We start from the raw sequence: 12,485 nt of genomic DNA on the forward strand, positions 1-12,485 counted from the left end.
ACCTGCCATTTGGAAAAGAGCCCTTCACTGTAGTAACCTGACAGTTCAAAAATAAACATATTTTGTTACTTCTCTTATTGGTGACCACATCTCCAACTGTGAAGGTAGGATACTGGCTGTCTTAAACAGAATAATGAATAGTTTCCTATTGATCTATTATGTATCCTGTGATCTGGTTTCTTGACACTTGGATATATTCCAAGGGCTTTGCCTCCACACACCTAGTTGCTTTTGGATCTAACCCTGATTACTCTATAACTCAGGAATAACGTTTGTTAGCCCCAAATTCCTATAACTTTGGTGTTATAGTCTAAACTCCTTAAGGGTTCTCATGTTTTTATTAAAATTTAATATTGTCCCTTTGATTGGTTTCCCAATAAGCCACCCATTCCGTTGTTCAATTTGGTGCATCTCCTTCCAGATACTGTTAAGTGGTTTGTAATTCTGATTTGCTTGCTCATTTCGGGGAGTTTGGATGGTGCTCAGGCCCTGAGGGTCTTTTGAATAGTGACTAGCTTACAGGAAGGCCAAGATTATGAGTAAAGATGTTTTCAGCATTAAAGAGAAAAAAAAAAAAAAAAAAAAAAACCTGTCTAAACATCTCTTAAATGCTTGCTGGTTGTAAAAAGGGGGGAAGTGACTTACACATAACAAGAATTCTAGAGGTAGGGCAGTTTTGAGGAATAATTTAGTGATTGGACAATGACATCATTTGCCCGGATGTTTTCTGTGTTTCCACTGTCCCGAGTTCAGTGTGTTTTGAGGGGCTGGTTCATAGGTCGATGCTCAACCGTTGAGCCAAGCCAGCTGGACTGATACACTATTATTACCTGAAGTTCATTTTTTTTTTTTTTTCTGATTTCCTTAGTTTTTACCCATGTTTTTACCTTTTTACCTTTTTCTGTTCCAAAATCTTATCCAGATGACCACCTCACATTGCCATATCTTGGTAGGTTCCTCTTAGCCACACAGTTTCTCAAGTTTCCTTTATCTTGACAGTTATTGGATTAATTTTAATATTATTTTTATTTAACCCAATATAAGATCATAGCACGTAATCAATACGAAGAGCTATACTTGTTACATATTTCGCACCACGTTTGAGAAATCCAATGTGTGACTTACACATATACCGTGTGTTTTATAGAATGGTCCTCAGGTTTTTCTCATGATTAGAGTGGGGTGTGGATGTTAGAAAAGAAGGCCATAGAGGAAAAGTGCCATTTTAATGACATTATCCCATGGGCACATACCATCCCCATGGTTTATCACTCTTGATGTTGACATTGGTCGTCTGGCTTAGTGTTTGTCAAGTTTCCTCGCTGTTACTCTTTCCCCCACACACATTTAACATGGGGAGTTAGGACCTTCCTCCATGGGGACTGAGTATCTTACAAAAATTACTTAAATTCTTCTGCATGGGATATTTGTCTAGTCTCCCAATGGTTAAGTACGTGTACTCATTTATTTAGATCAGTAAAACCCCTGGGTATTTATTTTATGCTTTGGGTTGTCACCCGAAAATGTATTAATTTTGTGGCTCCAGTTGGTCCAGCCTCTGGGAGCTCTTTCAGTGGCTGTGGTCTCTCTGGTACGAACCCCGGTTCAGTGATGACTGGGGAGGAGGCATCGCCCCGAGTGAGGAGCCCAGGCCCAACTGTGCTGATGGGCGGTGGTGAGACGGGGAAGGCAGAAAAAACAGTTAAGCAGAGCCTGCAGCCAGCCAGGGTGGGGCTTGGTATTTGTCATTATAAGTCCTCTAGACACTTTAATCTCATAAAAACAAAAGCAGGTAAAAGGCCTGGCTGAGTCACGAAACCCTTAAATCATTAAAAAAATAAACCCATAAAACCAAGAGTGATCTTTGGATGGACACAGGAGGATGCCACTTACCATTTACATCTGATGAGACTGAGAGCATAGCTGCTGTCTGTTCTTATTGCTTTGATACTTCTCATACACTATTTTTTTTTTTCTTTTCTTTTAACAGGAATGTGGTAAAACGTTAATTATAATGTGAGCATGCCAGGATTTTTGGTGTTCTCAGAACTTCTCTGAGAATGCCAGCAGTGTAGGATCACAGAGGAAAAGGACTTGATTTTTAGGTCTCATTTAAATTCCTGCAAAGATAGACTTGATCTTCAGAAATGCTGTAAAAATGTTTTCCAACGAATAGGTAATTTTCCTCCCAGGGAATCCCTTCCAGCAGAATTTAAAAATATTTAGGAAATGAAAGTTGTGTTCATTTTGTTCTCTGATCATTTCCTCGTTCGCATTAACTGATGATGTTGTAAAGCCTTATTAGGGGGCAAAGCATGAAGAGAGGGTTGAGGGTGCTGTTTGATAGGCACGGACAGATTAAAGACAGAGAGGCAATGCTAATTCATAACCCCTCCCACAGCCATGGGTTATGGTTTCGGTCCCAGGAAGTCCTTTCCGGCAGCCTTTTTATTAGTATTTGCTCCATATTTACTTTGTACCTATGTGCTTGGTACCAACAAGAGAAAGAATGGCAGGCTAGATGTGAGGATACTACATGGAACAAGTCCCAGGCGCGCTAACAAGCAGCTGGTGAGTAGAGGAGGCATAGGTCGGGGTAGACAAGTAGGCTGCAAGTTGGAGCACTGCAAGCTGGGCGCTGTGTGCCTGAGCTCACGGGAGGTCAGCTAACCCCGAACTCGTGTGGGAGGAGAAAGGGGAAGGACAGCTCCTCAGAGCTGATAACAACCCTGAGAACATGTGGGAGCCCGCCAGCTGAAGGGAGGGGGAGGGGTGCAGAGGAGAGGCATCTGAGGGAGGGACAGGTCTTTCAGTGGGGCTGGACCATCGAGGATTAGACCTGTGTTGTCCCGTAGAAGTATAATGCAAACCTGCCTATGTCATTTCTTTCTTTTAAAAAAAAAAAATAATATATTGTATTGATTTTTCACAGAGAGGAAGGGAGATAGAGAGCTAGAAACGTCGATGAGAGAGAAACATGGACCAGCTGCCTCTTGCACACCCCCTACCGGGGATGTGCCCGCAACCTGGGTACATGCCCTTGACGGGAATCGGACCTGGGACTTTTCAGTCCACAGACAGACGCTCTACCACTGAGCCAAACCGGTTTCGGCCCGCCTATGTCATTTCAACGATCTTAGTGGTCACTTTGAGAATGTAAAAACAATCAGGTACAGTTAATTTTAATATTATGTTTATTTAATCCAATATAAGATCATAGTATGTAATCAATACGAAGGGTTATGATTTTTACATTTTTTGCACCACGCTTGAGAAATCCCATGTGCGGGTTACACACCTAGCCTGTCGCAGGTTGGTCTAGCCAGATTTTAAGTGCTCGGCAGCCACAAGAGGGTAGTGCCTATGACACTGGACAGCATAGTAGCAAAGTCAAGTCCTGAGGAAAATCCACCCAGATTGCAGGAGAGCAGATTGGGCAGGGTATTGATTGTTGACAAAGTTATTTAACCAAAGGGCAGTGGGAGACTGTATGGAAAAGTGTATGCACAGGAATTATCTGCAATTTCAACTTTCATTGTGGAGAATAGATCGACCAGAAGCCAATTAAGTTTCAAGCAACACATTTTAATACTTTTCACTAGGGCAGTGACGTGGGGGTGGCGAGGAGCAGGAGTCAAGAGTAGTTTAAGGAGACAATGAATTAAGCCAGGAGACAAGAATGACTACCTCGCCTCTGCTCTTTCCCCGCCCCCCCTCCTGGGAGGACAGTAGAACCATTTTCAAAACTGGGAGGAACAAGAGAAAGAATGGCAGGATTGGGAGACATGCTCAGGTGGGGACAGCTTACATGGTAAGAATTGGCCGGGAGACATCAACTGGGATGTTCCTATTTGAAAACAGAGAGGTAGACGTCACCAACTTATAAAGAGTAACTGAGGCCATGGGTTTGGGTACTATGACTTAGGGTGAGCGGATAGAATGGTAATTCTCAATCCTGAGTTTTTAAATAAGAATTGCCTGGGAGGTGATTTAAAATGCAAAGTTTGGGTCTTTCTCCCCCAAGATGCTGGCTCCATAGGGTGAGGGCTGAAAACTACACCCCAGAGACTCTGGTGCAAGTGGCTCTTAGAGACACTCCTTCCCAAACCCTGGTGTGGAATGACAAGTAAGATGACTCAAGAAATTGCCTGCGAACCCAGAAGTTTAGAAGACAAGATCCTTTGAAAAATATAGGAAAGGATCTACCAGAGAGATAAAAGGAAAAGAAAAAAAAAAAATCTGAAGAGTGCTACCTGCTCTGAGAATGGAGGGGAGCCGAATCTTCCCTGAAGGGGCGCTGGGCTGGAGGTAGGACAGCTGCGGAGGTGTCTTACTTGATGGGGCAGCCAGCCAGCGTGGGAGAAAGGCACCCTTCTTTGGCTACTTCTCTTGCTGTGGGTCTTCTTAAAAGCGCCAGTAAACCCATCAGATTTCCTGAGTGTTTGTAGAAGGAAGTGGTTCACTGCCTCAAAGGTGTTGTAGGAGCTAGGATGGCACCGGGTGCTAGACTTGTGGGGCTTGGACCGGAAGCAACCTCGGTACTGGGGTTCCAGCTCGGAATGAATTCAGAGCCAAGACCCCAACTATAAGAGAACATTTATTTGGAAAATCATGGAGGTGGATGAAGTTGTTGAAGAAATGGGTTTAGGAAATGCATTTCAGAGAGGCAAAGGAAGGGCCCCAGGAGCTTGGGAGTGAGGAAGGTAATGGTAACCCACCTGGAGGGATGGGGGAGGGGAGGGCAGGGCACAATTGTGCTCCCAGGAGGAAAAACGCATGGGGGCCTCCTAGGGGCTTTAAGGGTGGAGATTTTAGGGAGGAAGATCCCAATGGAGTCTTGGGCAGCTTTCCAGGTGTGTCTTTTCAGGGTGTAGATCTCCAAGGGTGGACAGATCGACGGTTGGAACCAGGGCAGGGCGTCATTATCCGATGCAAGCTGGTCGTGAGGTCAGCAGTCTTGGCTGGTTTTGCTGCTTTTCTGAGCCTGGAGCTGACATACAACTGAGGCCTAGATGTTATCTCCAGGGGGGAAAGGTCAGGGGGTAGGAAAGGTCACCCTGGGGGGAAGTCCCAGCTTACAATTGTCCTTCAAGAGACACCCGGGGCTTCCTGCCCTGGTGACCTTCTGTTCCTGGCCTATCGCGTAGTCCTTGCTCTGCTCCTGCCTTCCAGAAAAGGAGCAGAGAAACAGAGGAGAGTGCCAGTTGAATGTGACCATTGGATTCAGTAACTCATGCCATTGGTGACCATTTGGATGACCTGGTCAGGATTGCAGCCAAGCTTCAAAGTGAGTTGAGAAAGTGGGTTGATTCAGTGTGTGTGTGTGTGTGTAAAAGTCTTTTTAGCCATTTTGATTATAAGGAGAAGGAAGCAGAAAGTGGAGTGCATGCATGTTCCCTTGGGAAATACTGAGATATGCATGCTTTTTTTCTGAGTCTGTCCTTTGTTTCATTTATATTGTGTGGTTGGATTTAATAATGTGTAAAACCATAGACTCTGTACATGCTTCATAGAATACAATTATTAAATAATATTGTGCTTGTGTAACCGAACATCTGGATTCTGCCGCCTGCCACAACTTTGTGAGAGGAGCTGGTAAAAGGAAAGGGGTTTATTCGAGTGCTGGTGTGTCCAGAAGATGGGAGACTTTTATCAGTCCTCAAAACCCACCCAAAGATCTCCGTGTAGGCAGAGGTTTTTTATAAGGAGGGAGAGTGGAAGCAGAACAAAGGTGCTGTGCACTGTGAGCATCTTTCCCGGGAGGATGAGGAGCTGAGGGAGTGTCATTTCCCAAGGTTTTCTCTCCCAGTGTTGTAGGCATTCTCTCTCTCTCTCTCTCTCTCTCTCTCTCTGTCTCTGTCTCTGTCTCTGTCTCTGTCTCTCTCTCTCTCTTCAAACAGGAGTTTGTTGTTTTATTGTGGATACCTGGGCAAGGGAATGTATAGCCTTTTTTTTTTTTTTTTTTTTTTGCTTAACTGGGATGTTGTTAATTTGTGTTTGCACTTGTACATTCAAATCAGTCAAACTATGTTCAGTTATACTATCACTTTTTCAACTGATTATGGAAATGGATAAACCATTTTGCAGAGAAACTGTAGCTGATTACTGATGGTTTGAAAAGAAAATACCAACCTATGGTAGGTTGGGGTTGGATGAAGTCTTCGTTTACATTTCATTCTTTTACATATTCCTGATTACTTTTTCAAACACCTTATATCAATAATTCTTTATTTTAATCTTGTTTTTTTTTTTAAATATATTTTTATTGATTTCAGAGAGGAAGGGAGAAGGGGAGAGAGAGAAACATCAATGATGAGAGAGAATCACTGACCGGCTGCCTCCTGCACACCCACTACTACTGATCAAGCCAGCAACTGGGCATGTGCCCTGACCTGGAATTAAACCCGTGACCTCTTGGTGCATGGGATGACATTCAACTAACTGAGCCACACCAGCCAGACTCTGTTTGAATTTTTAAGCTAATGTTAATGTATTACCTTGAGAAAGAAAAAACAAATAAAAACAAACAAACCCCTGCAAATACCTCATTCTGTGGGCAATTCAAACAAAGCTGAATGATTAAGCAGGGTCTTTGAAGTCTACAGCTAGTAAGTTAATACAGTTGGGGTTTCAGTTTGCTTCTGTCTCCTCGACACCTCTCATGTCCAACCATTTCTGTTTTATCCCTGGTCACTCCACACATGGATTATTGCTGTAACAGCTGCTTAAGTGTATTAGTTTTCTATTGGGGCAATCACACAGCACCTCAAACTTGGCAGCTTCCAACAGTGCGATGTGTTTTCTTACAGTGCTGTCGCCAGAGGTCTCACACACTCTCCCTGGCCTAAAGCCTAGAGTTTACAAGCTGCCTTCCTTCGGAAGCGCTGGGGCGGGGCCCACTTTCTCTGACTCCCTTTCCATAGTCACTCCTCCCTCTGACTCCCTCTTCCATAGTCCCATCTCCCTCCATTTAAAAAAAAAAAAAAAAAAAAAAAAAAATATATATATATATATATATATATATATATATATATATATATATATATATATATTATTGATTTTTTTTACAGAGAGGAAGGGAGAGAGAAACATCGATGAGAGAGAGTCGTTGATCAGCTGCCTCTTGCACACCCCCACTGGGGATGTGCCTGCCACCAAGGTACATGCCCTTGACCAAAATCAAACCCGGGACCCTTCAGTCCGCAGGCTGACGCTCTGTCCACTGAGCCAAACCGGTTTCGGCTCCCTCCACTTTTAGGGACTGTTGTGATGAAACTGAGTCTGCAGGGCTAACTTGGGATACTCGCCCTATCTCAAAGTCAGCAACCTCACCATTCCCCGCTCTCCAATCCCCCTTGTCGGGTAAACTAACACACCCAGAGGTTCCGGGGGTGAGAAGGGGGACCTCTCGGGGGTGAGGGGAGGAGGAGCATTATGCTGCCTACCACACTTGCCATAGTACCCACTTCCCTTCCTGCTCGTGGTCATTCACTTGCCTGCTTCCGTCCCCCTCTGCCTCTTCCTGCTGGAGACTCGTATGTGGTACACAGGGGCCGGCTTACTTACTGCAAGCGCCTCATCTCTAACACACACCCACACGGCGTGTTTCCGTTTCCCCAAATGAGAACCACATTTCCACTCACTTCGTGCCTCTCTCTGCTTGGGCGGCTGTGCCCCCTGCTCTTTCCCCGGCTCTCCCACTCACCCCGCACGTCAGACCTTGGACGTCACTTCCTTTTGCTGCCATAGCAACCCACCCCTGACTCTGCCATAGCACTTGCCACCCTGCACTGCAATTGCCTCTTTAATTACACCCCCGACTGGATTGTGAGCTACACAAGTGTGAGAATCCTATTTTCTCCGCCTTGCACATAAAAAGAACACAAACTTTTTTGCCTGAAGACATTTCCATTCCTTAATGTTTGCCTTGCAGAGGAAATAGATTCATATAAATCTAAGGAGAGAAATGAAACCTTTAATCCCTAAATGGCTTGCACTTTAAATCTGCCGGGATAGCTTTGCCTGCACCTGGCCCATTCTTCGTTGATTAGCACCTTAGTAACTCACATTTACAGGACTGGGATCAAAGTCATTGGCACACACCCGGTTCTGCCTAACTTTTAATACGACTTTCCTGGTAAAAATAAACACTTCAACAACTAGGTCCAATCGCCGGAAAGAGGGAAAAGCTTTCAACTAAACGTATAACCAGATTGACTAATTGTCGTTCTAATGTGAGAGGCTGGAATACACATCTTCCTTGGAATTGATGCAACCTCGTGGAGCTGAGAGACAAAGCCAGGGAGAACAGACGCTCACGTTACAAGTAACGTGAAATGTTTCTATTATATTCTCTGTTCCATTTAAAATGCCATTGAACTGCGACCTTTGTGGACTGGGAAGCCACCAGTTTATGGCTCTGCTGTTTTGTGGGGTTTTCTTTAATTGGCATTTGCAGAGAGAGTAATGTCGATATCCTCGCAAGAACCGGCACAGGGTCTTGATATAAGAGATGAAGTAATGCAAGGGTTAAGTGCATCCATCCCCTCTAGAGCCAGACTGTCTGGACTGTTATCCTGGCTCTGTCACCACCTCAGTTTTTCCATCTGTGGAATGGCCGTAAGAGTATCTACCTTGTAGGGCTTGTCCTAGGAATAAAATGGGCTAGAGCAGTGGTCGGCAAACTCATTAGTCAGCAGAGCCAAATATCAACAGCACAACGATTGAAATTTCTTTTGAGAGCCAAATTCTCTAAACTATATAGGAAGGTACATTGTTATTAACTTAATTAGGGTACTCCTGAGCTGGCCTTTGCTAAAAACTCAAGGGGCCAAAAAGCTGCATGTGGCTCGAGAGCTGCAGTTTGCCAACCACTGGGTTAGAGTATCTAAAGCATTTTAAATGGTGCCTGGCATATTTTAAACCCTACACCTTCCTGTGTGTTTGGGTGGGAAAAAAGACTGAAACGTAACCCACTTAGAGGAAGCAACTGTCCCTGTAATTGGAATGAAACTCGAGGGCAATGAAGTCACTGAGGCTGCGGATGAGGTCACCGCGGAGGAAGGGAGCCAGCGTAGCAGGTGGGTAACCACTGGGCATTGCCAGACCGTCCCTCAAAAAATACCAGGATGGCTGAAACCGGTTTGGCTCAGTGGATATCAACAGTACAACGACTGAAATTTCTTTTGAGCCAAATTCTTTAAACTTAAACTTTTTCTAATGCCACGTCTTCAACAGAGCGCCCCGGCCAAGGTATTTTGTGGAAGAGCCACACTCAAAGGGCCAAAGAGCCGCATGTGGCTCTCGAGCCGCAGTTTGTCCACCACTGACATAGAAGTTAACTTTTCTACCAGGGTTGGGTGTTGCTTGAAGTCAGTTGTTTTAATTGTTTCATTTCTCCAATCTATTTTTGTTTCTGCAGACAGCCCGAAACTCAGCCCGAAACTCATTCTGTTGCTTAAACTGGGCATGGTCTCACTTGACAGGCAGACCAGTCACGCTGGCCTCTCTCTCACAGGCGAGGGTAGTGCACCTCTCCCTGCCCTTGTGCACACTCCGCAAAGCCGCGGCCCCGTGGAAGACCGTGGCCTTGTCGGTTCCTCAAGTTCCATCTTCAGGAAGGACTCCTGTGAGCTGTCCTTCCGTACACAAGCTCAAGGCCTAGTTATCATCATTTTAGGAAGAGCAAGTCTTTTTCTTTTTTCTTTTTACTTATTGATTTGACAGAGAGAGAAACATTGATTTGTTGTTCCACTTATTCATACGTTCGTTGGTTGATTCTTGTATGTGCCCTGACTGGGGATTGAACCGGCAACCAGCAACCGAAGCCTCCGGGGATGATGCTCTAACCAACTGAGCAACCTGGCTGGGGCTTTAGAGGAGCAGGAGGGGGGTAAACTCTCAAGGGGTCAGAAAAGAACCTCCACAGGCCCCACTCCCCATCCTGACCGTGGGCGTGGCCTGTTGCAGGTCCCACAGCAAACTGGAATGGGATGTATCGTTCACATTTCCCTGGGTTCAGGTCTAGAGCGAGTGCTTTATATTTCCAGGCTGAAAATACAATAAACGTGCACAGGTGGTTAATCCTGAGGCCTGTGTTTAAAAGTTTTGTTTTTTAATTGGATACAAAATCCAATTAATTTGCCCTTAAAAAAATCCTTCTACAGAGAGGAAGGGAGAGGGATAGAAAGATAGAAACATAGATGAGAGAGAAACAGCATCCATCCACGAGCTGCCTTCCTGCTTGAGCCCACCACCCGGGGATCGAACCATGACCTCTTGGCTCAGGGATGGGTGCTCAACCACTGAGCAACACCAGCTGGGCGAGGTCTGCATTTAGAACACATTCCCTAGCTCTCCTTTCCCCAATCTTTTCACACCTATTTCAGGCAATTACTCCCCACCACCTCGGGGCTATCTATTAACATAATTTAGTCTTCCTGTTAATCATAACCTCGTCTGAACTAAACTTTTTTGGCCTCATGAAAATCAGTGTAAATCGAACATGAAGTTAAGGAGGCTTTTTTTTTTTTTTTTTTTTTTTTTTTTTTAAATCTTTGGTTATTACTAAGCTTGATTTATGGAAAGGATAATTGACTTTGAAAGATCTGATTTCTCAGAATCAGTCATGTTCTTCATAAATTTAATTAAAGGCTCTTAACTTTGCTGTGAATGATGACAATCTTCTCCTCCACTAGAGGGGGGGGGGGAAAAAAAACAACAAGTTATGACACGGACTTCCTTTAGTTTCATCCAAAGAGTGAGGTATGCAGTGTGGTTCTTGTGTGCTTTACTTATTGCAGCAGCTTCTTTTCTAATCCCGAGAGACAAAAAAAAGGCCAGGGGATGTATTCCTTCCTGCCTCCAGGCACTTCAGATATGCCAAACAGCACTGTGGCCCACAGAGGCGGCCGTGGGAATGTGCGGCACGCATGAGAGGTAACCCATTCCCAAGGAACCCACTGCCCTCGCCCCTCTGGGGCTGCAGGGTACCCGCTACTGCCTTCAGAGTTCACACAGGCTTCCTGTCCGACCCCATCAGAAGTTCTCCGATTCTGACGTATTAAGAATTCCGTTAGCCCTGACATGTCTCGTATATAAAACGGGTCAAGGTAAAATGTACAGTGCAGTGATACTTCTGCTGCACTCTGCATGGTCCGACTCCCGCAGGTGATCGTTGCTGAGTGAGCCTTCCAGTCGTCGCCTGAAAGTTATTCCCACCGGGAAATGGAACTGCACTCGTGTGCAGCTCAGTCATTTATCCTGCCCGGTAATCCCATTCTGGGCCCTTTCCTCATCCGCATGATTACCGGTGACCACAGACGAATGTTTGGGGGAGTGTATAAAGAGGGGTAAGGAGACATGGTCTGTTTTCAAATAGCTTACCCTGCTTTTATGCAGGGATAAGACTGAAAATATGTAACAACTGGGAAAGCGTAGGTGACAACCAATTAGAACTGAAGGTCTTTATAAGAGGGGGGGCTCTCCAGGTTTCCATCCCAGCCTTTAGTTCCTGCAGTGTGTGTGTGTGTGGGGGGGGGGGGGGACCCTGAAAGGGCGGGTACAGGGCCAGGAATCCTGGGGCAATTCCTGCTGCCGCTGACTAACCTGTAGGGAGCACTTCCACATTTGATCCGTCAGCTCCTCTGTGCCTGCACCAGTTGAACAGCAGGCTTGTGGATACAGAACTAAACATCCAGGTGGATGTCCTAGAAGAGGAGGGATGTCAGTGCTTCATCTCATGGATATTCAGAAGACAGATATTGCATATATTGTGAAGGTGATAATAATGTGGTCAATACAATACTGATGCGCCTTCAAATATCAGGGTCAACTGGAAGCATTTTATGCTTAGGGCCCAAAAGATGTATGGCACGGATAGAAATGCAGTATGTGTACTGTATTGGTTTTATGGAATCCTCAGACTTTTAGTTTTTTATTTTATGAAATCAGAGGACTCGAGCATACCTTTAGACCGGTTCCCTTAATTTACCCATGAGCCTGAGGGTCATGGTCACTGTCCCCCCGGGAGTGACAAGGGGGAGACTTGAAACCAGGACTCTGCATTCTCCCCTCCACACCTCAGGTCTTCTCCCTGTCTAGGCGCAGCCGCGGGAACCCGCAGGAAGGAAGCTTTTCCAAACAAGGAGAAAAGCCACCTGAGAAGCTTGGTGTAGGCACTGAGCACCTGGCAGATGCTCTTGGTAGAGAAACAAAACAAAACCGAACCACCTTCCTTCCTTTGGGAGGGCAGGCTTCCAGAGGAGCAAGAACCGGGGGCCATGCTGACGTGTTGGAACCCGGCTTCCCTCCCTCCCTGCTCTGTGATCGCAGGCAGGTTCCCCCTGCACTCCGTGCGCCTGGGTGTCCTGGGGTGGGATGGAACACCCACCTCGCTGTGCAGGATGAAATGGAAGTGTGTGGAAGCACCTGGGGAGCACCCGACACCCAGCGAAGCTTGCTGTTCCGGCGGGTGACGGGGTCAC

At 45.7% G+C, this 12,485-nt stretch overlaps 1 protein-coding gene across 2 annotated transcripts in view; it reads left to right on the plus strand.

The window, feature by feature from the left end:
* SLC39A10 (solute carrier family 39 member 10) overlaps nucleotides 1-12,485 on the plus strand; it is a 90,442-nt gene that overhangs the window by 44,789 nt on the left and 33,168 nt on the right. The window contains exon 1 of one of the 2 annotated variants that reach the window (XM_084892139.1): nucleotides 5,196-5,287. The exons of the other annotated variant lie outside the window; for it this stretch is intronic. The gene's annotated coding sequence lies outside the window, so the exon portion shown is untranslated. Of the gene's footprint in view, nucleotides 1-5,195; nucleotides 5,288-12,485 lie in introns of those variants that run through there. 2 annotated transcript variants of the gene reach the window in all.

Source organism: Pipistrellus hanaki (genome assembly GCF_964339955.1).
Source record: "Pipistrellus hanaki genome assembly, chromosome: 8".
In the NCBI taxonomy this organism is placed as follows: domain Eukaryota; kingdom Metazoa; phylum Chordata; class Mammalia; order Chiroptera; family Vespertilionidae; genus Pipistrellus; species Pipistrellus hanaki.